Raw genomic sequence first — 27129 nt, 5'->3', positions numbered from 1 at the left:
TGTGAGGTGGTATCTCATTGTGGTTTTGATTTGTATTTCCCTGATGATGAGACTGATGTTGAGCATCTTTTCATATGTCTGTTAGCCATCTGGATGTCTTCTTTGGAAAAGTGTCTGTTTATGCCTTTTGCCCATTTGTTCACTGGATTATTTGTTTTTTGGGTGTTGAGTTTGATAAGTTCTTATAGATTTTGGGTACTAACCATTTGTCTGACATGTCATTTGTAAAATCTTCTCCCATTCCATCAATTGCCTTTTAGTTTTGTTGATTGTTTCCTTTTCTGTGTAGATGCTTTTATATTGATGAGGTCCCAGATAGTTCATTTTTGCTTTTGTTTCCCTTGCGTCCAGAGTCATGTCCAGTAAGAAGATGCTGTGGCCGAGGTCAAAGTGGCTGTTGCCTGTTTAAACTCAAGAATTGTGATGCCTCCAGCTTGGTTTTCTTTTTCAACATTACTTTGGCTAGTCAGCCTCTTTTGTTCCATACAAGTTTTAGGATTGTTTGTTCTAGCCCTGTAAAGAATGCTGGTGCTTTTTTGATAGGGACTGCATTGAATGTGCACATTGCTTTGGGTAGTGTAGACATTTTAACATTTGTTTCTCCAATCCATGAGCATGGAATGAATTTCCATTTCTTTGTGTGTTCTTCAGTTTCTTTTATAAACTTTCTATGGTTTTGAGCATGCAGATATTTTACCTCTTTGGTTAGGTTTATTCCTAGGTGTTTTATGGTTCTTGGTGCAGTTGTAAATGGGATCTCTTTCTTGATATCTCTTTCTGTTGCTTCATTATTGGTTATAGAAATGCAACCGATTTCTTTACATAGATTTTACATCCTGCAACTTTGCTGAATTCATGTATCAATTCTAGCAGTTTTTTTGGTGAAGTCTTTTGGGTTTTCATGTAGAGTATCATGTCATCTGCGAGCAGTGAAAGTTTGACTTCTTTTTTGCCAATTTATTTTGTTTTGTTGTCTGATTGCTTAAGCTAGGACTTCCAACGCTATGTTAAACAACAGTGGTGAGAGTGGACATCCCTGTAGTGTTCCTGATTTTGGGGAAGCTCTCAGTTTTTCTCCATTGAGGATGTTATTAGCTATTGGCCTTTCATATATGGCTTTTATGATCTTAAGTTAGGTACTTTCTATCCTGATTTTCTTGAGGGTTTTCATTAAGAAAGGATGCTGTATTTTGTCAAATGCTTTTTCTGCATGTATTGACAGGATCATATGGTTCTTATCCTTTCTTCTATTAATGTGATGTATCACATTGATTGATTTGTGAATATTGAACCAGCCCTGCAGCCCATAAATGATTCCTACTTGATCATGTTTAATTATTCTTTTTATATTCTGTTTAATCTGATTTGCTAGTATCTTGTTTATAATTTTTGCATCCATGTTCATCAGGGATATTGGCCTGTAATTCTCCTTTTTAGTGGGGTCTTATATGGTTTAGGAATCAAGGTTATGTTGGCTTCATAGAATGAATCTGGAAGCTTACCTTCCATTTCTATTTTTTGGAACAGCTTGAGAAGAATAGGTATTAACTCTGCTCTAAGTGTCTGGTGAATTCACCTGTGAAGCTATCTGGCCCAGGACTCTTATGGGAGATTTTTGATAACCGATTCAATTTCTTTGCTGGTTATGGGCATGTTCAAATTTTCTATTTCTTGCTGCTTGAGTTTTGGTATGTTTGAGTGTCTAGGAATTTGTTCATTTCTTCCAGATTGTCCAGTTTGTTAGTGTTTAATTTTACATAGTATTCTCTAATAATTGTTTGTATTTTTGTGGTGTTGGTTGTAATTTCTCCTCTTTCATTCATGATTATATCATTTGGGTTCTCTCTTTTCTTTTTGTGAAGTCTGGCTGGGGGTTTATCAATTTAATTATTCTTTTAAAAAAACCAGCTCTTAGATTCATTGATCTGTTCCACTATTTTTGGATTCTACATTGTTTATTTCTGCTCTAATCTTTATTATTTCTCTTCTTCTGCTGGCTTTGGGCTTTCTTTTCTGCTGCCTCCTTTAGGTTCTATACTTGGGACCTTTTTTTTTTAAACATTTATTTATTTTTCAGAGACAGAGAGTGGGAGTGGGAGAGGGGCAATGAGAGAAGGAGACACAAAATCCAAAGCAGGCTCCAGGCACTGAGCTGTCAGCACAGAGCCCAGTGCAGGGCTTGAACTCACAAACCATGAGATCCTGACCTGAGCCGAAGTCGGACGCTTAACCAACTGTGCCACCCAGGCGCCCCAGGACCTTTCTTACTTCTTGGATTGCAGTGTATTTTCCTCTTAGGACTTCCCTTGCTACATCCCAAAGGGTTTGGACTGTTGTGTTTTCATTTTCATTTGCTTCCATATATTTGTTACCTCTTCTTTAATTTCCTGGCTGACCTATTCATTCTTTAGTAGGATATTCTTTAACCTCCCTGTATTTGGGGGCTTTCCAAATTTTTTCTCGTGGTTGGTTTTAAGTTTCATAGCGTTGTGATCCGGAAGTATACGTGCTATGACCTCAATCCTTTTATATTTATTGAGGGCTATTTTGTGACCCAGTATGTGATCTCTTTTGGAGAATGTTCCATGTGCACTCAAGAAGAATGTGTATTCTGCTTTTGGGTGAAAAGTTCTGAATATATCTGCTAAGTCCATCTGATCTAATGTGTCATTCAGAGCTGTTTCCTTATTGATTTTTTTGCCTAAATGATCTGTCCATTGATGTAAGTGGAGTATTAAAGTCCCCTACAATCATGATATTATTATTTATACATTTATTTATGTTTGTGATTAATTGATTTATATATTTGGGAGCTTTCATATTGGGGGTGTAAACATTTTCAATTGTTAGATCTTCTTAATGGATAGACCCTTTAATTATGATATAATGCCCTTCTTCATCTCTTATTACAATCTCTGTTTTAAAGTCTAGTTCGTCTGATATCATTATGGCTATTCCAGCTTTCTTTTGATGTCCATTAGCATGATAGATGGTTCTCCATCTCCTCACTTTGAATCTGCAGGTGTCCTCGGATCTAAAATGAGTCTCCTATAGGTAGCATATAGATGAATCTTGTTTTTTTAATCCATTCTGATACCCTGTGTCTTTTGATTCGGCATTTGGTCCATTTACATTCAGAGTGAGTATTGAAATATATGGATTTAGTGTCATTGTGTTATTTGTAGATTTCGTGCTTGTGGTGATGTCTCTGGTCCTTTGTAGTCTTTGCAGCATTCCACTCACAGAGTCCTCCTTAAGATCTCCTGCAGGGCTGGCATAATGGTCATGAACTCCTTTAGTTTTTGTTTGTTTGGAAAGTCTTTATCTCTCCTTCTATTTTGAATGATAGCCTTGTTGGATAAACGATTAAGCACATTGAATATTTCCTGCCATTGCCTTCTGGCCTTCCAAATTTCAATGGACAGGTTTGCTACTACTCTTATGTGTCTCTGCTTGTAGGTTAAGGACCATTTGCCCCTACATGCTTTCAGAATTCTCTTGTTATCTTTGTATTTTGCCAGTTTCACTGATATATCATTGTGTTGACCTGTTTTTGTTTTTGAAGGGAGTTCTCTGTGCCCCTTGGACTTGGATGCCTGTTTCCTTCCCCAGATTAGAGAGGTTCTCAGCTATAATTTGTTCAGATAAACTTTCTGCCCTGTTCTCTCTCTCTTTTTCTAAAACTCCTATGATACGGATATTATTTCATTGAATCACTTAGGTAGGTCTCTAATTCTCTCCTCGTGGTCTAGTAATTTCCTTTCTCTTTTTCAGCTTTATCACTTTCCATAATTTTATTTTCTAAGTCATCTATTCTCTCCTCTGCTTCTTCCATCCTCGCTGTCACTGCATCTAGTTTATTTTGCATCTCATTTATAGCATTTTTTAATTTATCATGACTGTTTCTTAGATCTTTGATCTCTGTAGCAGTAGATTCTTTGCTATCTATTATCCTTTTTTTTCAGGCCCAGCTATTAGTCTTATGACTGTTATTCTAAATTCTTTTTCAGTTGTATATTTTATATGTTTTGAGCTGTTCTCTGGCTGTCATTTTTTCCTGGAATTTCTTTTGAGGAGAATTTTTCTGTTTCATCATTTTGACTAGTTTTCTGTCTTTTACATGCTCTAATAGCTTGTTATGTGTCCTGCATCTGCGAGTACTACTATATTAAAAAGGAGTCAGGGTGCCTGGGTGGCCCAGACAGTTAAGCATCCGACTTTGGCTCAGGTCATGATCTCACGTTTCATGGGTTCGAGTCCCATGTTGGGCTCTGTGCTGACAACTTGGAGCCTGGACTCTGCCTCAGATTCTCTCTCCCTCTCTTCTTTGCCTCTCCCCTAATCACACTGTCTCTCTCTCTCTGTCTCTCAAAAATAAATAAATGTTAAAAAAATTTTTTTAAGAAAGGTAGGGGGGGGTCAGACACTGTCCAGAACCTGGAACTTCAGGAAGTGTTTTTGGACTGTGTTGTGTGTCTCTGTTGGTGCGTATTTGGCTGCTCTGTTCCACTGGTCAGTCTTCTACAGAGCTCCTCTTTATTTATAGTGGTGGATTTTTTAGACCTTCCACCAGATGTGCTTTGATTTGTCTGTTGAAGTAACTCTGGGAAAAAAGGATCTGTGTTATTCCATACAGGGCGAAAAATGAAAGGGGTGGGGAAAGAAAAAAGACCAAGCAGAGAATCAAAGAAACTATGAGGCTTAATCCAGAGAGAGAGAAAGGAAAATTAAGAAGGAGATATAGAAAAGGTGTAAGAGGAATAGAGTAAAAATGCCTGATTAAAAAACAAATAAAGCAGAGAAAGAAAAAAAGAAAAAAAAATTACATATATATATATATGTATAGTAAGAATTGACCAAAAATCAAATCAGAAACTATGAGCCTGATTCCAAGGGAAACAAAAGGAGAAGGTAGAAAAAAAAAGAGAAAGAAAGAAAAGAGTAGGGTGGGGGGAAGAGCAACAGACTAACATAGAAACCTGCTGGACAGTTGTCTGTTGATGCCTCTGACTGGTGGTTGTGCTGGCCTGGAGTAGAGGCCGCCTGGGTGGGTTCATTATCATTCTCAGGCAGGTAGATAAGCAGTTACCAGGCATGGAGGGGCAGGGTTTGGTGGAACCAGGTCCCGCCTCCACTGGGGGCCACTGTTCTGTTCCCTGAAGCCCCACCCTGTTGGTGATGGGAATAAAAATGGTGATACCCTCAATCTCTCCTCCCCTGACTGGTGTCTCAAACTATGCTATTCAGGCAGCCCTCATAGAGTAGTGCCAGCGGTCAGCCAGTCCTTCCCTGTCTCTGCACCTTCTAAGCGGTGGGCTGTGACTCAGCCCCTGATGTTGTGAAGGATCCTGCAGCACGTGACTCAGTTCTGGGGTAGCGCCACTCCGCCCTCCCCAAATGGCTGCTGCCTGCCATTTGATCCTTGGCAGGGCAATAACCCCTCTTCTCACAGTACTCCAGAAAGGCGATTGTTCTCTCCTAGTGTGCCCCTGAGATTGCTACTGGCCGGGGCTGGAGAAAGTTGCACACTTTTGAAAATTATCTTAAGCTCCTAAACGTAGAGACCAAATAGAGACTGGTACTCTCTGTATTTCTTGTTCCTCTGTCCACGATCTGGAGAGGTTTTTCTCTTGTCCTAACATAAAAACGCCATCCACAGCTTCTCTTTTTCTCCCCTTTGTCTCTCCACATAAGGGGACCCGTTCCCTCCGTGCTCCCTCTGTTATATCCCCTAGTTTGCCTACACGCACCTCTGTCTAACCACGCTGTCTCCCTTCACCTGTGGAGATGTTTCTGTCACTCCACAGATGGATTTCCTAGGTGTTCCAAGCGTTCTGACCTCAGTGCAGCTGTGTTTGATGGACAAGAGAAATCCTAGTCCTCCTACTTCTCGGCCCTCTTCTAAAGTCTGTATTGTATTTTCCTTATCCTTTCATCTGTTGACAATGAGATTGTTTCCTTATCTTGACTACCGTGAATGATGCTTTATGAGCATGGAATGCAGATATCTTTTGAAGATACTGATTTTATTTCCTTTAGAAGTATTCTCAGAAATGGGATTGCTAGATCATATGGTAGTTTTGTTTTAAATTTAGATTGGGTTACTTATATAGGAACATTTAACTTGTAAGGTCATGTACATTTCAGAGCCAACTCGGCCTATTGGGGCCAGCCATTTGGGGGCCAGTAATGCAGTGTAAAGCAGGATGAACTGATATCAAAAGAGAAGCAGGTATGGGGCACCTGGGAGACTCAGTCAGGTAAACATCCAACTCTTGATTTCATCTCAGGTCGTGATCTCACAGTTGGTGAGATCGAGCCCCACATTGAGCTGTGTGTGAATAGCGTGGTGCCTGCTTGGAATTTTCTCTCCCTCTGTTTCTGCTTCTCCTCCACACACGTGCACACTCTCTTTTTCTCTCAAAATAAATACATACAAATTTTAAAAAAGGAGCAGGTGAACGTAGCTGATGATGAGAGAGTTAAGAGACAATAGGCATTGTAACCTCATAGAAAAACAGTTAGAGTTGGTGCCAATCTTGGCTCTGACAGCTTTCTGGTCACTTGTTTCAGTCCCATCTTAGGTCCGTCTTCCTGTTCTAGAGTTCCCTACAGTTCTACTGAGTCTTTATAATCTACTTCTACCTACTTAGCTTTTTCTCCCCCAGACACCACTGTTAAGTGGCTAATTTTGTTCTCCCCTTCCTAATTTCTTGGCTTAATGAAACCACATACCTTCCACATAAGGAACACACAGGTATGTAGCAGGAACACTTAATTTAACTTATTACAACTCAGATATGCCAAGAAAGTGTAGGTATCTTGTTTTATCTAGAGTTCTTACCTGTGTATTAGTTATCTATTACTATGTAACAAAATACCCCAAAATTTAGTAACTTAAAACAATAATCATCTCATAATTTCTGTGGATCAGGAATTTGGGAGCAGCTCAGCTGAGCAGTTCTGGCTTGGGGTGTCATCTGATGAGGGCTGGAGGATCTGCTACCATGGCAACTCACTTACCATTGCTCCTTGGTGCTGGTTGGTGAGAGGCCTGGTTTCCATATGTGAGCCCCTTTACAAGATAGCTTGAATGTCCTGACATGGTAGCTGGCTTCCCCCAGAATGAACAGTCCAAGAAGTTAGAGAACCAGGCAGAAACTGTCCTTATTGTGACCTGGCTTTAGAAGTTACATTGAATCCCTCCTGCCACATTCTCTTTGTTGGAAATAGGGTGCTAAGTCAGGGCCACATTCAAGGGGTATTAGGTATCACCATTTGAAGGGAGGCATATCAAAGAATGTGTGGACGTATTTGAAAACAACCGCAATTGTTAGGTTACAGGGGGAAAAGAACCCCAAGTGTCTTAATTCAGTCTCAAATATAGTTCAATATCATTATTTAAACAATTAAAGTATCAAGTATCCTTTGGATAAGATATGTTTTATGTTTCATAATGCCTCCCAAGGAGGTCCTGCATCTTCTCTGAAGATAACAGCCATTTGTGTGTGGAGTAAAGGGTAATGTACACATTCTTGTGGAATTGATGAGAGAGATGGAATCCCCTGGCTTCATTCTGGACCTAGAATATGTACTGGCAGTTTTCTGGCATGATGTCCCTTTTGGCCTGATCACTGGGGAATCTGCTAGCCTGGATACTGAAGCCTGCAGCAGGTGAATTCATGGCCCATTGTTGGCTTTAGGCAAATCTCCCAGGGAGTACTGGCTACCTCCCCTTGTGGACTCAGCTTCCTCCTGGCCCATGCTGTGGAGTCACCTCACCTGTCCATGGCAGCACCCTCGCTGTTAGTTCAGCATCATGCTTCAAGGGAACAGGAACAGCTTGGGATAGTTGCCTGCTCTATCTCACTCTGACTACACTGTTGGAGACTTGCCATTGGCCCAAACAGCCCTGGAAAGTGCAGAGAGTGCGGTATGAGGGACCTGAGCAATGGTCCCCAAAGAAGAGCAAAGGTAGAGATTCTCTCAACATGGAGGCAACTCATTGTGGTATGCAGAATAAGGGCTCCCTGGTGATGTCCATGTCCCAACCCCTGGAACCGTGAATATGTCACCTTACAAAGCAAAAGGGACTTTGTAGATACGATTAGGTTAAGGACCTTGAAAGGGGAGAGTATCTGAGTGTGCCCAATCTAATGACATGGGTCCTTAAAAGAACCTTTTCAGTCTGAGGTCAGAATCAAAGGGAGATGTGACTATGGAATAATGGTTAGAGAGGTACAAAGCTGTTGGTTTTAAAGATGGAGTAAGGGGGCTATGACCCAAGGAGTGGGGGGGAGGGGGCTGGAAAAGGTAAGGAAATAGATTCTCTCTCTGTAGCCTCCAGAAAGGAATGCAGCCCTATCATCACCATGATTTTAGCCCAATAAGATGCATGTCAGATTTCTAACCTACAGACTTTAATATCTGTGTTGTTTTAAGCCACTACGTTTATGGTAATTTGTTATAGCCACAGTAGAAAATGAATACACTCATATCCAACTTTGTCCTAGAAAGAAGTGAGGCCCAGTTTTCTGATTGCTTTATAATCCTTTATCACTCTTCTTTCTCATTAAACCTGAGCTGGAAAGGGACAGGCTCCATGTGGCATGTCCTTGTTCTACCATAGAACAGTATTTATTACTTTTTCATTCAGAGGACAAAGTTTAAATACAAGTACAATAAACACCCATACACTCTTCACCTAGCTTCACCAATTGTATTGTTTTGCTGTATTTTCTCGTGCTTTCTGTATATATACATACATATATTATCTTGTTGTTGAACCCTTTGAAGGTAACTTACATTTGTCTTGACACTTTATCCTGAATACTTAAGCATTTCCTAAGAACAAGAAAATTCTCCTATAAACCACAATTCCTTTCCTACATCTAATATAAATAACAATTCTGTGATGTCATCTAATCTTCATTTCATAATGCAAATTTCCCCAACTGTCCCCGAAATATTTTAATTAATTAATTAATTATTAGAGAAGGAGAACAGTAGTGGAGAAGAGAGGCAGAGGGAGAGAGGGAGGGAGAGAGAGAGAAAGAGAGAGAGAATGAATCTCAAGCAGGCTCCACGCTAATTGATCGACCTGAGCCAAAATCAAAAGTTGGATGCTCAAGCTTAACTAACTGAGCCACCCAGACGCCCCCCCCCCCCCAAAATATTTTATAGCTCCTTTATATCCATTCTCTCTCCATCCCCAGTCAGCATGTCAGCAAATCATATCCTTTGCAGTTGTGGTCTATAGTCTCTTTTAATCTGTAACAGCACACTCTTCAAACAGCATACCTCTTTTATTTTCTTTAGTTTATTTATTTCTTTTGACAGTGAGCACAGGTACACAAGCAGGGGAGGGGCAAAGAGAAGGAGAGACAGAATCCCAAGCAGACTCTGCTGAGCCCGATATGGGGATGGAACTCATGAACTGTGAGATCATGACCTGAACCGAGATCATAAGTCAGATGCTTAACCTACTGTGCCACCCATGCGCCCCCGTTTTATTTTCATTTCACGACATTGATTTTTAATAAGTCCAGATGAGTTCCCTTGTAGAATAAATAATCTGTATTCTCGATTTGGCTGATTATTTCATCATAACATCTTATAACTTGTTCTCCAACTCCTGCCCTTTAAAAAAAAAAAGACTAGACGTTATGAATAGAAGCTTGTTTAGATTTAGGTCAAACGTTTTTAGAGAGAATACTTCATTAGTAATATTAGATAGTTCACATTGCTTCATGTTGGCACATGATTACAAGTTGTCTCACTACTAGTGATACTAAATTTGGTCACCTAGTTAAGATGGTGACCACCCCACCCAACCCCCCCTTCCAGGATACATTTGCCTTTGCAATTTGCAAATCATCTACAAACAACCTGTCCTCATTTAATAGTTTGAATACCCATTCCTTTACTGAATAGGTTATTTCATTGAGGGCTGCAAAAATGGTGTCCTAAGTATTAGACTCTACACTCATTAGCTGGCATTCTTCTGTAGAAAGAGCTTTGTTTTAAGACAACTATTTAAAAAAAATTTTTTTTAATGTTTACTTTTGAAAGAGAGAGACAGCATGAACAGGGGAGGGGCAGACACACACACATACACACACACACACACAGAATCCAAAGCAGGCTTCATGCTCTGAGCTGTCAGCACAGAGCCTGATGTAGGGCTCAAACTCACAAATCGCAAGATCATGACCTGAGCCAAAGTTGGATGCTTAACTGACAGAGCCACCTAGGCCCCCCTTAAGAAAACTATTTTAATGAATCTCTCAGACATTTGGACAGTAGTTTGCTTTCAGTTTGGTTTAAAGCAATCAGAAAGTTCATGATGTTTTTAAGTTAACTTATTTATTTTGAAAGAGAGAGCATGCAAGCAGGGAGAGAGCATGCAAGCAGGGAGAGAGAGAGAGAGAGAGAGAGAGAGAGAATCTCAAGCAGGCCTCATTCCATCAGTACAGAGCCCAGTGCAGGGCTTGATCCCACAAACCATGAGATCATGACCTGAGTCAAAATCAAGAGTTTGATGCTTAACTGACTGAGCCACCCAGGTGCCCTGGTCTCAGATAATTTAAAGTGATTTTTAAAATTTCTCCTGTCAGAGGCCCTTAGTAGTGAATCACATTACAATCAATTGACAAGTAATTTTAGTCTAGTCCATTATACACGATGCAGAATAGTATAGTGTGTCTGCTCTGGAGTAAGATTAAATAGTTCCAAACCCTTATTCCCACACTAACTAGCTGTGCAGTTTGGGGCACATTACTTATCCTATGTAAGCCTCAGTCTCTTGTATAAAACAAGAAAATCTATAAGAGTACCTGTCTCATGGTTAGGTAGGTGGATTAAATGACATGTACTAAATACCTGGGACATGTTAAACATTAGCTGTTTTTGTTGTTGTTCTTGTTACTATTATTGACTAAGAAAAGATAGATGATATCTAAGTCACCATCCTGCTGGCTTTCTAAGAATTTCTTCAAACACCTATCGGCTTTCCTGATAAATGAATTTTCTGAAAGCTACAAGCATTAGAATTAGCAGAGTTGAAATTCTCTGTCTTATTTAGAAATACTGGAATTAACCTGACTCTTCTCCTAAAATAAAAGAAGTAAATACATCTTACGCTGTGAATGTTGAGCCAGGAAGGAATTTTGATTTCATGAAATTATACTCCAGCTCCTGTGCCGCCTTTTTTTTTTTTTTTTTTTTTTTTAAATAGAGTTTGCATTCCTACACATTGAAAGTATTTCTGCTTGGACGCCTCTGTGGCTCAGTTGGTTAAGCATCTGACTTTGGCTTGGGTCAAAACCTTTGTGGGTTTGAGCCCTGCATTGGGCTCCATGCTGACAGTTTGGAACCTGAAGCCTGCTTTGGATTCTGTGTCTCCTTCTCGCTTTGCTCCTCCTCTGCTCACACTCTGTCTCTCTCTCCCTCAAAAATAAACATTAAGAAAAATTTTGAAAGTATTTCTCCCCCCAAAAATAAATATCTAAAATTGCCATGGTAAGGACTCTGAGTTAGAAACAATCAGTTATATGCCAACCTAATGACATAAGTATAGAGCTTGCTTAAATTCCTAATTTGGGGTAGTTCAAATACTACCCAAAGGATTGACTTTAATCAAATTTATTTTCATTTAATATAATTCAGCAACTCACGTTTAAAAATATTTGTCACTTCTCCTATAACATTGTAAAACATTCTCAAATTGTTCCTTGTGTCAACAATCAGGTTTGGTTGTAAAGTTTAGGCTGTTAGGACTTAAGATAAATGGCCTCATAAAAGTCAGAAGTCCCAATCTGAGGAAAATATAGGTTCCTGTGTCCTTCCCCCAACTCTGTGATGGCACTTGCAGTCACCCTGTGAAGCTGGCATTTTCATTCAATTGTCCCTAAATTTAGATTTTTAGGGAGAGAAGCAGTGGAGTATGGAGGGAGTTACCATCACAGTGTCCATCACAGTGTCCATACTAAATTCTAGAATCCTCTTAGGATTTAGGGTCAGCAACAATTCAGTAAGGAAAGGACCCATTAGGTAAATTTGGCTCTGAAAATGCTAATTGAAAGTCCTCTTCAGCAATTCAGTCCTTTTCCCTCTTCCTTTCTTTAGTCCACAGGGTCCCATGGTGACCGGTTCTGAAAGAAATCATCCCCTTCAGCAGTTACCTAGCACCATGGCAACAGGGACGTCAGCAAAGCAGGACAGACCCTGCACAAAACAGCTTCGATTAGGCTTCTTCCCTGCCTCTCTAATTCATCCCTGCCTGAGGGCTAGGAATGGGGCTAAGGACATCTTGATATACACACTTCAGAAATCCTGTGTGTTTCTGTTTTTTGTTTTGTTCATGAGCATATATATATGGGTGTATAGTAAACTATGTTATGAGAATTTCCCCTCCCCCTAAAGCATGGAGCGTATCTGAAGGGTGGGTATGGGTGATGGGATGGGGACAGGGAGGTAGGTAGGCATGCGATGGTCTTTGTAATGGTATGTAAAAATTCTATTTGTATTTATAAGGTAGCAATGAATTGATAGTAGGGGACATCAGAGCCCTAAATATATGGTCTGACATATTTTAGACACAAGACCTCAGGGAAATATTTTTAAAATATTTTTATTTACCTGAGAGTGAAGTAGACAGACAAACGGCTTTAATGAACGCTGAAGGGGGGGTGTAATGCTGTCCTTGGTGCTGAACACTCAGTTGTCTCAGTTATGCTAAGTGGGTTCCAGATGGAGGCGGGGAGGGTTAGGGAATACCTTGTCACGTTAGGGTATTGATAATAAGAAAGAAAGGGGCTGGGAAGAAAGCATCATTTCCCCGCACTATGAAGCAACTCTGTCCATAATAAAACGTTCAGATGAGAAATAAAACAAAAAAGAAAGTGGAGAAGGCTGGAGGTTTGGTTGACTCTTTTCCTTGTCATATGGAGATTTTTGGTCAGAGCCTATCAAGTCAGAGATTTCTGCTGCTTTGCTCCTGAAAGGAAAAGTGGGGGAAGGGAGATAGAAGATGGCCACATTTCCCCCTTGAGCCACGTGATCCATTTCCCATGTGACACATTCCAGAGCCTTGGAAAGGAGAAGGGAGGGGCACCAAGAGAGTGGGGCTGGGGGCGGGAAGATGATTTAACAGTCAACCCAGCACAGCGTCATCTTGTCTTCTTACCAGGAAGCAGGCTAGAAGCCAAGGGGAAGACAGAGGACAGAAATGAATATGTTCCCAAGCTTTCCTGGTGGTTTATGGAATTCTCCAAACTCCTATGCAAGGGTTATTCCTGACGGAGAAGACCAAAGGAGACCATCCCTGAAATCAAGTCCAGATGAAGGTATGTGCTAGGGATCCCGTGATATTATTGCAGCTGTAATTTGGCTTAGAGGACATAGTACCTTCTTTTTTTCTGGGTAATTTAGAAATTTTGTCCTGGCTTAGATGTTGTTTAGGGGCTTTAGATTTGTTACAGGTCTAGAAAAGATGCCTAGATAGTTCTGTAAAATGAATAATTTACCAGAGTAAGTGCCTGTTAAAGAAAAATCAGTGGAAATTTTGCACCATGATAATTAACAAAGCAAAGTACTAATTGGTGACAATGATTTTTTTCTTTGAGTCCTGGAAAGAGGAAAAAACTAATATTACTGGAATCAACTAGATTTGGTTGTCACTCCAATACAATCTCATTTCCTCCCTTGCTTATTCTGTGCCCGTGTGCCCCGAGGTTATTGGCAGTGGCTCACTGAGCCTGAGCAGGCGGGCGTGCTGTTTCTTTGTGCTGTGCCATTGTCTTCCTTCTGATGTTCCTGATACCAGGAGAGCTTAGATTATTTCCAGCTCTGGTTTCACATAGTAGAGTGACACTGACTTCCAAATCTTATAGAAAAGCTCTCAAGAAGGCTCCCAGGAAGTTATCAAAGGAATCTTCCAAAGTTACGGGCTAAAATAATCTGCTCTGTACTCAAATTTTGGTATCTTTGACCATTCCTACCTACCCCCAAAGAGGGAAGCTGGCAAATTTAAATTTTATTTCACCTTTAACAAATACGTATAAAGTTCTTGCTATGTGCAAGACATCATTCTAAGCAGAAATAATCAGTCATTTAATCTTTATAATAATCCTTTGAGGGAGGTATTATTAGTACCCACATTTTGATAATGAAGAAGAGACAGAGAAGTCAGGGAACATTTCCAAGATCATACAGCTAGCAAACAGTAGACACAGGATTTGGACCCAAGAAACTTGACACCAGAGTCCATGATTTTAACTACTAAGCTATGCTTCTTCCCTGCTTGTGTTATTTCGAATGATGTCAACAGTTAATTTGGCTACAAATTTTGTTCAGCTGACGTTACTAGAAGATCAAATCAGCATCCCTTGCTAAAACAGATCCCCAGTGGAATCTATATTCAATCTTCAATTATCTCAGTAGTCACATTCTGTACCCCCAAATAACCAGTAAGCAATTGCCTGCTCTTCTCTTCCCTTTGTGCTGTATAGATATCTGGTAGTAAAGTACTGTGTTACTATGGTGACCAAATGATGTCTAAAGGCAAAAAAAATCTAGAATTACATCATGGTTGATTTCTTTTAATCGAACTTAACATTCTTTCATCCTCTGAACCGAGTAATAAGACCAGCCTGAACATATTACCTTTAAAAGGACTTACCTTGGTTTTCAAAATAAAATAAGTAGATTAAAAACTTTACAAATTATGATCACAAACTATGGTATCAAATGGACTGGGTTTATTGCTTTAAAATAATATTATCATACTTCAAGGTAATAATAGATCACTCTCTTTCCACATTATTTTAGGTTTTTAAGGGAAAAAGAGGACTTTTTTCCTTAACTTCTAGAAATTTCTGAAATATAAAGATTTCCTCTTTTTGGTCTGTGTAGTTTCCCTTTTGGCTCTTGACAGTAACTGATGACTGATGTCATTCTTCTGTGCTATGAGAAGAGTGAAACTAAGAGAAGTTACGAGGTCAAAGATACAAAGAGGAAGAGAAGGGATAGAAATCTAAAATTTGTGAAATTCTTTACTAAATGAGGTATTTACTAAATGAGGTATTTCCCTTCAGGGTTTCATTCATCTGTATTTCTCTGCCTGACTTATTTTGCTCAGTATTAACACCCTCGAGTTCCATCCACGTTGCTACAAATGGCCAGATTTCATTCTTTCTCATTGCCATGTAGTATTCCATTGTATAGATAAACCACATCTTCTTTTTTTTTTTTTTTTTTTAAATTTTTTACTGTTTTATTTATTTCTAGGAGAGAGAGAGAGAGAGACAGTGTGAGCAGGGGAGGGTCAGAGAGAGAGGGAGTCACAGACTAAAACAGGCTCCAGGCTCTGAGCTGGCAGTCAGCACAGAGCCCGACGCGGGGCTCGAACCCACGAACCGCGAGTTCATGACCTAAGCGAAAGTCGGACGCTTAACCAACTAAGCCACCCAGGCGCCCTAGATAAACCACATCTTCTTGATCCATTCGTCCGTTGATGGACACTTAGGCTCTTTCCATGTTTTGGCTATTGTTGAAAGTGCTGCTATGAACATTGGGGTACATGTGTCCCTATGCATCAGCACTTCTGTATCCCTTGGGTAAATTCCTAGCAGTGCTACTGCTGGGTCATAGGAGAGTTCTATTGTTAATTTTTTGAGGAATCTCCGTACTGTTTTCCAGAGGGGCTGCACCAGTTTACATTCCCACCAACAGTGTAGGAGGGTGCCCGTTTCTCCACATCCTCACCAGCATCTATTGTCTCCTGATTTGTTCATCTTAGCCACTCTGACTGGCGTGAGATGGTATCTCAGTGTGGTTTTGATCTGCATTCATTGAAGAATACTTTGAAGAGTGGTTGTGTCTCCTGTGATACTTAACTTTAGTCCTATATATTAAGCCTTGGATCCCTGCTAAAATCTATGTTTCCCTGGGACAAGTACTCTTTTACACTGTTTGAGTCACTTAACATGAGCTTCTTGAATGCAGGAACCGTATCTTCCATCAGTGGGTTTCCGACACAGCACCAGGCAACAGTCAACACTATGCCTGAAATTTTTAGTTGCTAGTCAGGCTGACCCTGAAGTAGTAGTAGAACACTAGAGTTCAAGACGTATCCATAAATTCTTACCTGGGGGGATTTCCAATCCCCCTGACATTTTACTTGTCATTAGTATGAAGTTCTTCTGACATTTTTATTTATGTCTAGACGTAGAAGCACCCTAATAGTCTCATTTCACTCTGATGCTTTGCCTGGCACCGCCTCCCAACACTGAAAAATAGTTTATCTCGGGTTGAGACTGAATGTGTTGAGAAGGTCAATTCCTGCCCTAAGCAGGCCTCTTCCTAGTCAGCTGTGGCTCTCAGTCCCCAGAACACTGAGCCAAGAGCTCACACGACTCTAGGACTCCTCCCCAGAGAACCCTGAGATCTTTAGTGTCAGAGTAGATTGGAGCCAGACTACCTTTCCCAAACCATGGCAGTTAGGACTTGAGTGCAAAAGATTGTCTCGGGTTATCTTGAAAGGTTGCTTAGGATTTGAATTCAAGTTAGCAGGCTAACTAAGAGTTAAAATAGTCATCCCTCTTGAGGCGCCTACCTGGCTCAGTTGGTAGAGCATGCAACTTTTGATCTTGGGGTCGTGAGTTTGAGCCTCACGTTGAGTATAGAGATTACATTAAAAAATAAAAATAAAATAAAATAGTCACCCCTCTTGATGATGTTCACAGGCATAACCTATTGTACCCATCTAATTCAGTCATTAAGGAAAGGAAGGAAAGGGTGTGTGAATAAACTCCTCCTCCTTACCACCTGACCTCCAGTGTTACCTGCTGGGTGAGTTATGCAGAAGAGCAGTGCTGGAGTACCGTACAGCCGGGCAAGGGCTGCATGCCCACCACACTCATGCAGGGCTTGTCAGGTAAGCACGGCTGGTGTGCTCTAGAGCCTTAGGTCTGGAAACCCAGCTGGGCTTCCTACTCACCCCTCTCAAGTCTGTCCGCTCTCCTCTTCCAGCTGAACAGGAGAAGATGGAGCCGAGAGACAAAGTAGAGACAGGGGTTCCTCTTATGGAGAGACCTTGCCAACCTGGAGGCTAGGAATGGAAGACGAAATAGGAAGAGGGACAGTGAGGCTGGGTGAAGGACATAAGAAAGTGAGGCCAGGGCCCTGCCTTCCAGTCGCAGCAATTGCCCACTGCCAGTAAACCCTGCCGAATGAGTCAGGCCCTGCCAGCCAGATGACTGGGTCTTTTCCTAGCGTACGTGTATGTAGGGAAGGAGAAGGAATAGAGGGAAGAACCAGAGTATGGATGCGACGTCTCCTTTATGAACCAAGGCCAAAAATGGCACAAGATGGGAGGTCGTCTTTCTAAGAGGTCGGTTTAAAAAGCAAAAGAGGTGTTACCATATGAATATATTTTCCTGTTTATGCAGTCATTTTTCCTTGGCTAAACTTTATTTTTTATTTTTTTATTTTTTTACAAATAGTTTATTGTCAAATTAGTTTCCACATAACACTCAGTGCTCATGCCCACAAGTGCCCTCCTCCATGCCCATCCCCCCCTCCCCCCCACATCCATCAGTCCTCAGTTTTTGTCAGCATTCAAGAGTCTCTCATGGTTTGCCTCTCTCCCTTTCCCCCACCATTTCCCCCCTTCTTCTCCCCCTTGGTCCTCCGTCAAGTTCCTCCTAATCCTCCTATACATGCAAACATATGATATTTGTCCTTCTCTGCCTGACTTAATTTCGCTCAGCATAACACCCTCAAGGTCCATCCATGTTGCTACACATGGCCAGATTTCATTCTTTCTCATTGTCCTTGGCTAAACTTTAAAATGGTCATCTCATGGAACCTCTCATTCAGCATACTTTCCTAGGCACTGAATGTCTATCGTGTGTAATCCTGATAGAGACTCTGTGATGTAGGTTCTTTTTTTTTTTAAATTTTTTAATGTTTTATTTATTTCTAAGAGAGAGAGAGAGAGAGAGACAACGTGAGTAGGGGAGGGTCAGAGAGAGAGGGAGTCACAGACTCTGAAACAGGCTCCAGGCTCTGAGCTGGCAGCACAGAGCCCGACGGAGGGCTCGAACCCACGAACCGCGAGATCATGACCTAAGAGGAAGTCGGACGCTTAACTGACTAAGCCACCCAGGCGCCCCTGTGATGTAGGTTCTTAGCCCCAGTTTCCGATTAGGAAACTGAAGCTCGGAGAGATGAACTAACCTGCCCGAAGCTCCTCACAGCAGGTAGAGCCAGGATCTGAATTCTGTCTTCTTTCCACTATATGACAAGTCAAGTTCCTTCCTCTGCATTCTTTAAAAATATAGTATATGTTTTTGGATATTTGGATATTTGAAAATTTGGAAAATATATAAAATATAGAACTGTAATGAAAATAAAAACCAGTCCTGATCTTGCCACTTGGAAACAACCATTGTTACAATTTTGGTATATTTCTTCTCAGTCTTTCCCAATATATACAGCGATAACGAAACTCAGTGTTTGTCGAGCACTTAGACATTGTTCTTTGCTCCTTCCCTGCATCAGTTATTTTATTCTCACAACAAATCAATAAGGTCGGTACCATTATTATCCTAATTTTATTGGTAAAGACACTCAATAAGAACAAAAATGTGAAGTAACTTGGTATTGAGTGGTTTGAAACCCAGGCAGGTTGCTTTACAGTACGGTTTCTCAGCCCCAGCATGGTTGGTATTTAGGGCCAGCTAACTCTGTGTTGTGGGGGGCTTGCCTACATTATTTTAGAATGTTAGCAGCACCCTGGCCTCTAACTACTAGATGTCAATAACATCTTCCTCCCCCAGCTGAAACATCAAGAATGTCTTCAGACATTGCCGAATGCCCCCTGGGAGGCAAAATTACCTGTGAACCCCAGCTCTCAGAGTCCGTGCTCCCAATCACCACATTATACAGCCTCTTCATATTTAAAATGTGTGTAGAGTCATTTTCTTCCACATCTAAGGAAGGAAACACAATTTTATGTTTGGGTGCAGCCTATGAAACCTTTTGGAATGTCATTGGTTTTATATATCATGGATAGGAGATTAGTTACTTCCAGAGAAATGCTCATTGGTAGACTTTTACAACAGGTTTATTGTATTCCTACCATTGCCCAGTTGGGAGAATAACCATGTTCCTCTTCCTGGTCTTTTCCCTAGTTCTCTGTGACAGGCACCCTGAGCCTTCAAGAAATCAGATTTCAGGGGCGCCTGGGTGGCTCAGTTGGTTAAGTGTCCAACTTCTGCTCAGGTCATGATCTTGCAGTTCGTGAGTTCAAACCCCGCATGTGCTGACAGCATAGAGCCTGCTTGGGATTCTCTGTATCCCTTTCTCTCTGACTCTGCCCAATCATCCTCCCTCCCTCCCTCCCTCCCTCCCTCTCTCCCTCCCTCCCTCCCTCTCTCTCTCAAAAGTGAGTAAAACCTTTAAGAAAAAAAAGAATAAAAGAATTCAGATTTCAGGTGTACATTTATGGTATTGCATGCTCTTATCAGCCATGGTGTCAAAATATATCCGAAGCAAAGGATGTCAGTTGCAAATAATTGCTTGCTAATATATCAAACACCAAGATTTGTCAGTGATTAATTTTTTAAATTAATAGAATAAATTTAAGGATGTCTACATAATTATTTTCTTTTCCACATGATTTCTTAGGTTGAAGACTCCGTGTTGGAGTTACAGGTCAAGCTCCTAGACTTGCACATAATTCTGGATATATCTGTAGGGGTGCGTCACATATATGAACACATCTGTCACATCTGTCTCTGAGGAAGAAAGCCTAAAAATGGCTAGTGTAGGTGACTTGGGTCAACCATGGCTGATATGCAAAGAGGATTAAAGTAAGAACCACTGAGAAATGATAGCATCATTTTAACTTACAAAATGTCTAAAAATATATTGTACTAAAATATATATATTAACCATGTGAAAAAAGCAAGTACACATCAAACATATCTTCAGTGACAGCTGACTACATACAGTTGCATAATTTGCCCATGAAAAATGCACATTAATGCAAATTCAACTCTAAATTCTGCTCAATGAACTTAAAGCTTTGCCTTCTTGGAAAAACCCTGATTGAGGACAGAGGTGCAGATCAAAATTTACCCAGAGTGTTGATGTGAATGTGATGTGAGACAGAATATAAATGCTTCTGAAAAACAGAGTTCTTAATAACTCTTTGTTCAGTGTTTGTACTCCGTTCTAAAGGAAAACTTCACCTTTTCAAATGGCTCTAAATCACATCTACTGTATAGTTCTGTGTTTTGAGTGTAATGCATCTGGTCTCTGCCTCCTCCCTCCTTTCCTGAGTTGCACTACTAGAGATTTTGATACTGAAATCCAAGCTTGAAAATGAAACTGAATGCTTACCTCCAGAATGACTGTCTGCCTCTACTTTAACTCAGTGAGCACACAGCAACTATTCAAAACCTGTTTGTTGTAATGAATTGCATTGAATTTGAGGAGGTGCAAATCCCTTGGCCAAATTGTTCCCTTCAGAATTTGAAGGACCCCATACTGGGAAGAGAGGTGTGGGCAATTGGCAGAGGATTCTAGTAAGCTTTTCTCCCCTCTGCGAAGCTTGGTTTAGTTCGAGTGGAAGGCAGACACAGGTGACAGGTCCTCCCTGGCCCACCACTTCTTGCGGGGAATCTTCAATAAGAGGTTGTTGGCTCTTCCAGGATAATTACTGGGGCACGTGGTGGTAGGGGGGAGGGGGCAGAGTGCTTAGCTGGCCCCTAGGGGAAAGTCATCTCTTCTTTGGAGAGCCTTACTGTTGATCTTGGATATCAGAAGCTCACAGAAGCCTCAGCAGCCTTGACCAACTACCCTCTCCTCCCATCAGAATGCCCTCTTGGGATGAGCTTTCTGCCAGGTGAAAGTACTGGGTTATATATTGAAATGTCTATCAGTTTTAGTTCATTACACTAAAAGGACCTTAGAAATCATCTAGACCAACTCATCAATATTGTAGACATGGAAATGGAGAGTCTGATAGATTGATTTATTTAAGGTCCTTACAGGGATCTAAAAATCAGACCTGTGTCTCATGACTTGCTGTTCAGTGCCTCTGGTCAGAATTAGAACCAGGTTTCTTAGCCCCTGGGTCCCATGTTTAAAGTAAACTACACTCTTTAAGCTTTTCAAGGTTTCTACTAATGTAGATGCTGGTGGGGTAGTGAAAAGTGATAGTGTTCACACTCAGTTATCTGAGAAATGCCACATTGAATTAGTTCCTATTACTGCTTAACAAATTAACACAAATTTAGTGGCTTACAATAACAGTTATTTATTATGTCACAGTTCTGCAGGTCAGAAGTCTGGGTGGTTTGGCTAGTTTCTTTGCTTAGAGTTTCACAAGGCTAAAATCAAGATGTGGACAGGACTATGTTCCTTTTTAGAGGAAGATTCCCTTTCCAAGCTCTTTCCAGTGATTGGCAGAATCCAACTCTTGTGGTTGTAGGACAAAGGTCACGTTTTCTTGATGGCTATCAGTTGGGGACCATCCATCACTCCTAGTGGCCTCTCCCTGCTTCTTGCATGTGAGTCCCTGTATCTCAGAGCCAGCAACAGCATGTCCGCTCCTTGCCATGCTTGGAATCATTCTCTGACTTCTCTTGCCTCATCTGTCTGCTTCTAACCAGAGAGAATTCTCTGTTTTTAAGGGCTCATTCATTTGTAAGTCCCTTTTGCTGTGTGGCATGGACATCTTTGGCAGGGAGGTAGGGGCGTGGGGGAGGGCATTTTGCCTCCTATATATATTGATTTCTTTAAATAAGAGCAAGGCTCCATCCTACCAGGCTAGTGGGAAAGTCAGGGACAAATATTACTGGGACTGGGACTCTCTTCCTCTTTCTAGGTCCCGGAGTTCTTACACACAGCAAAATGTATGGGGTGGTCCCTCTAGCCTTGGATTCCCTCTGATTATAGCAGAGATATAATTATGATCTGGGCTGCCATGTGTCCATGAAAGCTGGTAGATCTGTGTTGATACCACCCGTGGGCCAGTGGACTTTATTCCCAGCTAGGAACTCTGTGCCTTAAGTCCACCCTATTAGATGCACTCCTCCATTAACATTTGTCACTTACCTGGAGCACAGTGGGGAAGTGAGGCAAGGGTCCCAGGCCAACGCTGATGTTGTTGTTGTTGTTGTTTTAACATCTTTATTCATATACCGTAACATTCCCTCATATTAAGCGTACAAGGCAGTGATTTTTGTTGTATTTACAGCATTGCACAACCATCACCATAATCGAATTTCAGAACCTTTTCATCATCCCCAAAAGATCTCTTGTGGCTATCTGGGCCTGCCTTTCACATGGCGCCAGGGGCCACAGCCAAGTCCTGGTTCAGCCGTCCTTGTTTCTCCCTCCTGCCCTCTGTAGAAATCCCCCCAGAGAACTCAAGCCTCCAGAAAATAAAAGCCAAGGAAACAGTGATGTCTTGGGCCCAGTGATACAACTCTCCTCCAACATAAGGCAGAACAGAGGGTCTGGGGTTATTCTCAGAAGGGGACAGAAAAAAGATCCCCACAAAGAGCACAGCACAAATCAGTTCTTCAGTGACTTCTTATCTTGCCACTGTATGATGCGGTGGAGCCTTCCAGTTGCAATTATCAGTGGGCAACACTGACTCCATGGAGCAGTGACCTGCAGGTGAGTGAATCAAGCTTCCTCTCCCCCCCCACCTCCTCTAAGCAGAAACGAAGGCATTCTTTGCTCCCTACTTAAATGACCAGGTGGGGACGAATTGTGGAGTGGGATGGGTGAAGGGGAACCAGTCTGGTACAGAGTCAAAGGAAGTTCCCAGAGGCACTTAATCCCTCTAGGTCCCACTTACTCCTTTTTTTTTTTCTCCCTCTTCCTTGTTCCCCAGCCCCCATAAGATAGCTTCTTTTGACTGCAGAGAACTCTGAGTTGCCTCAAGGAAAACAGGCTATCACAAGTACTAAGTCCAGGCCTTAAGGAGCCTGAAGCACTGTTCGAGATCTGGAAGGTGGCTGGGGATCCAGGGCAGCTTAGTGACTGGGTTTTCTTGTCTTGTCATGTGTCTGCCGCAGGAGTCCTAGGGAGTCTACTAGCAATGGGCTGTTTTTCTCTGTTATGGCTGCTACTCTTTCCTTTGGTTCCCCAACCCCCCAGTCCTAAAGAGGGTCCTCCTACCATGCTCTGCTCTTTTCTTTCACAGAACTCACTACAACTTACTGTATTTCTACTTATGTATTCCTCTTCTCTCCATCCCTCCACAACTTAGTTATAATTAGACTATGATCTTCAGGAAGGTAGGGACATGGTTTTTTTGGTCATTGTATACATAGTTCTTAGCATAGTACAGTCTGGCACATAGTATGACCTTAAAATGGATTTATGGAGTGACAAATGAATTAATGAAAATGGGCAAAGAATCTGAATAGACATTTCTCCAAACTTATATATTTACCTGCCAACTGGATGTCTCTACTTGGGTATCTAATAAGAATGTAATTCACCCAAAATAGAATTACTGATTTACAGTTCCCCAAACTTTTTCTGTCCCCCCATCTCAGACCCTCAAACCTAGGAGTCATCCCATCCCCTCACCCCATCACATATCAGCAGATCTTCTTGGCTCTGTCTCCAAAATATTTTCAGTAGCCATCTACTTTTCTCCATCTACATTGTTACTAGGTCTAAGCCATCATTATCACTTACTTAGCTTATTGTAATAGTCTCTTAACTGGTGCCCCCACTTCTCTCAGCCACCTACACAGCAATTAAAGTTGTATTTTTAAAACATAAATCAGGCCATACCCCTATCACTCCTTTGCTTAAAGCCTGCAGTGAGTCATATTGCAATAAGAATAATATCTGTGCCTTACAATGCCATATGTGATCTGATCCACTGCCTACCTTTCTATCAGGTACCATTTTCTTCCACATTCATCTGCTCCAGCTACATAACAAGCTTATTCCTGCCCCAGGGTCTTTGCACACATTGCTTCTGCCTAGAATATTATTCTGATTTTCATGTGACTGGCTTCCCATCAGTGGGGTTTTAGCTGTAGTATCACTTCTTCAGTGAACTCTTCTCTGGCCACTCCCATCTGAAATAAGACCCTATGTTACAGTGATGTTAGAGGCAAGTAACAGAAACCTCAAAGGGGCTTAAAGCCATACAGAAACTTATTGCTTATTTGAGAGGCCTGGTGGTGGCTGTTCTAATAGCACCTCAGTGTCAGGACACCGGATAGTATCTTTATGAGTTTCAGGACTTCCCCTGACCTTATTACTGGGTGATAAGATACCACCCAGTGCCCCGACCTCTTTACATGACAGTTTACAGGGGTTCCTGGGGGGCTCAGTCAATTAAGCACATGATAGTTTACAAAGGTAAGAAGTAAGGGGCAGCCAGGCCCACAAGGTAGAACACTTTCCACATATCTCTTTCCTCTTATCAAGAAAGAAACATTTTCTCAAGAGCTTCCCATCACCTACCTAGAGATTTCCTCTTGTCTCAGTGCCAGAAGCAATTATGACATGACCATCCTGAGCTGCAAGGGATGGTGGAGAGTGGGTGTCTTGCCTTTTCAGCCTCTTGAGAGAGGAGGACATGGGAGAAGTTGGAAATGGCCACTGTGTAACCAACCAGTCACCTGCCATTCCGTTTTTTCATGGATTTGGTCCTTCATTCTGCTTTATTTTTCTCCATAGCACTAGCCATTTTTTTTTAATGTATTTGTTTGTTTAGCTGTTACTTTGTTTTCCCTACTAGAGGTAAGCGCCACAAAAGCAGGGACCTTGTCTGTCTAGCTAACTTCTATATTTCTAGCAATTAGCACAATCCTGGTTCATACTAAGTGATAAAAAATATTGGGTAAATGTATAATTGAAGACTATTTTGCACACACCTTTGTAACGAAATGGTCATTTCTTAGGGTGATGTTTCTTGGTGTTTATTTCTCTTTTTCTCCCCATTTTATCTGACTTTACAGATTTTGTGTGAATGGTAGAGAGAGGGAGAAGTTCAGTATTATTCAACCTGGAGCTGCATCCCTCCTGCACAGAACTCTACAAAGTGGCAGTGGAGTGAGAGATATTGGCTAGTGTCCTTTCTGTGCACCTGAAGCGAGGTGCCAGTAAGACCTAACATTTTCTCCTGCAACATTGTTTGTAAAGCATTTTGGGAGGACTGCAGTTCATGGCCAACAGAAGCCTTCATGTGGGGTAAAGCTTGGGCTCCTTTCTGTTACATTCTTTCGGGTGTGACATTTATTCTGATGCTAGCCATCCCTGCACAAAACCATCAAGTAGGTGCTTTTTCACCTTCAGCCTTTCACCCTTCTCCCACTCCCTCCTGTGATGGCACCCACCTTTATTCTCTCAGGTGCTGATTGTCCTCAAGGCTTTTGGTTTGGGCATCTTTTTTTTTTTTTTTCCTTTCCACTAAGATCATTAATCTCAGAAGTAAAAGGGGTCTATTCTGCTTATATTAGTAAAAAATATTTACTCTTTGGCTAAAATGAGCAAATCAGAGAACTCGAGATGCTGGCGAGGATGTGGAGAAACGGGCACCCTCCTACACTGTTGGTGGGAATGTAAACTGGCACAGCCCCTCTGGAAAACAGTGTGGAGGTTCCTCAGGAAACTAACAATAGAACTCCCCTATGACCCAGCAATAGCACTGCTAGGAATTTACCCAAGGGATACAGAAATGCTGAGGCATAGGAGCACATGTACCCCAATGTTCATAGCAGCACTCTCCACAATAGCTAAAACATGGAAAGAGTCTAAGTGTCCATCAACAGATGATTGGATCAAGAAGATGTGGTTTATCTATACCATGGAATACTACATGGCAATGAGAAACAATGAAATCTGGCCATGTGTAGCAACATGGATGGACCTTGAGGGTGTTATGCTGAGCGAAATAAGTCAGGCAGAGAAGGACAAATGTCATATGTTTGCACGTATAGGAGGATTAGGAGGAACTTGACGGAGGACCAAGGGGGAGAAGAAGGGCGGAAATGGTGGGGGAAGGGGAGAGAGGCAAACCATGAGAGACTCTTGAATGCTGACAAAAACTGAGGACTGATGGATGTGGGGGGAGGGGGGATGGGCATGGAGGAGGGCACTTTGGGGATGAGCACTGAGTGTTATGTAGAAACTAATTTGACAATAAACTATTTGTAAAAAAATAAAAAAAAAATATTTACTCTTTAAGAAGAATTTACATTTTAATAGGGACCTTGACTTTAAAAAACGATGCTCTAATGGTAAGAGACATTGAGAAAGAAGCTTTCCTCGTTTCCAGAAATCACTCCGAGGATGCTGACTCTGTTTATTTCTAATATTTTAGAATTCACGTGAAGGACAGAGAAAGGTGCAGGTGGTAGAAGAGTAATACAGGTCCGTGGGCAGCCAGTATCCAAACACAAAGGTGGTGTCTTAGGACACACCTCACCTGAGGACACTGCTTGATCCCAGTCTGAAACAGATTGAAAGGCACAGAGCTGGAAGTACTATGGAGGAAGATGTATATATTATATAATATACAAGAGGAAGCGGGGGAAAGGGCATTAGATAAAATTCCAGGCTTGTAAGCGTGTAAGCTAGGGCTCTCTGATGGTGGAGGAGAAACTGTTTCACTGGATATATGAGGGTCTTTTGCAGTTATTCAGAATTACCTAATGGAAATAATTTAAGCGGAGTGGATTTTATATGCTTTTGAGAAAGACATTCAATTCATTGTATTACATATTTTGGTTTTAGGTATAGAAAAAAGTTTTATCTGGCTAATATGTCACTAAAAACAATCCTGCCCAACTTGGAGAAAAGTTGTGTTGATTTATTTGGATCTCAGTGATTTTCCCCTTAAAATCAACCATGTGAATGATGAGTAAGTACCAAGACCCTTCCACAAAAGCCGTTCACTCTTAACACAATTAAATTATGTGACTCATGTTAGTATTATCATTACAGTATGTGACGAGTGATGTGGTTACTAAAATTTGCTTGTCATATGGCTTTTGAGACTTCTATGGGCTAACATTGGTAAGAGTGCTAATTGTTTTAAAATTTTAAAGTTTTTATTTAAATTCCATTTAGTTAACA

General features: G+C 41.3%; 1 protein-coding gene across 1 annotated transcript in view; it reads left to right on the top strand.

Annotated features, from left to right (window-relative positions):
• The window catches only part of GPR19 (G protein-coupled receptor 19), a 43344-nt gene that overhangs the window by 4767 nt on the left and 11448 nt on the right, over nt 1-27129 (top strand). The window contains exon 3 of the mRNA XM_039239950.1: nt 13190-13346. The gene's annotated coding sequence lies outside the window, so the exon portion shown is untranslated. The remainder of the gene's footprint in view (nt 1-13189; nt 13347-27129) is intronic.

Source organism: Hyaena hyaena, unplaced genomic scaffold (genome assembly GCF_003009895.1).
Source record: "Hyaena hyaena isolate Hyena2069 unplaced genomic scaffold, ASM300989v1 scaffold_164, whole genome shotgun sequence".
Classification (NCBI taxonomy): domain Eukaryota; kingdom Metazoa; phylum Chordata; class Mammalia; order Carnivora; family Hyaenidae; genus Hyaena; species Hyaena hyaena.
The sequence above is the reverse complement of the archived record's forward strand: the minus strand, read 5'-3'. Positions and strand labels throughout refer to the sequence as shown.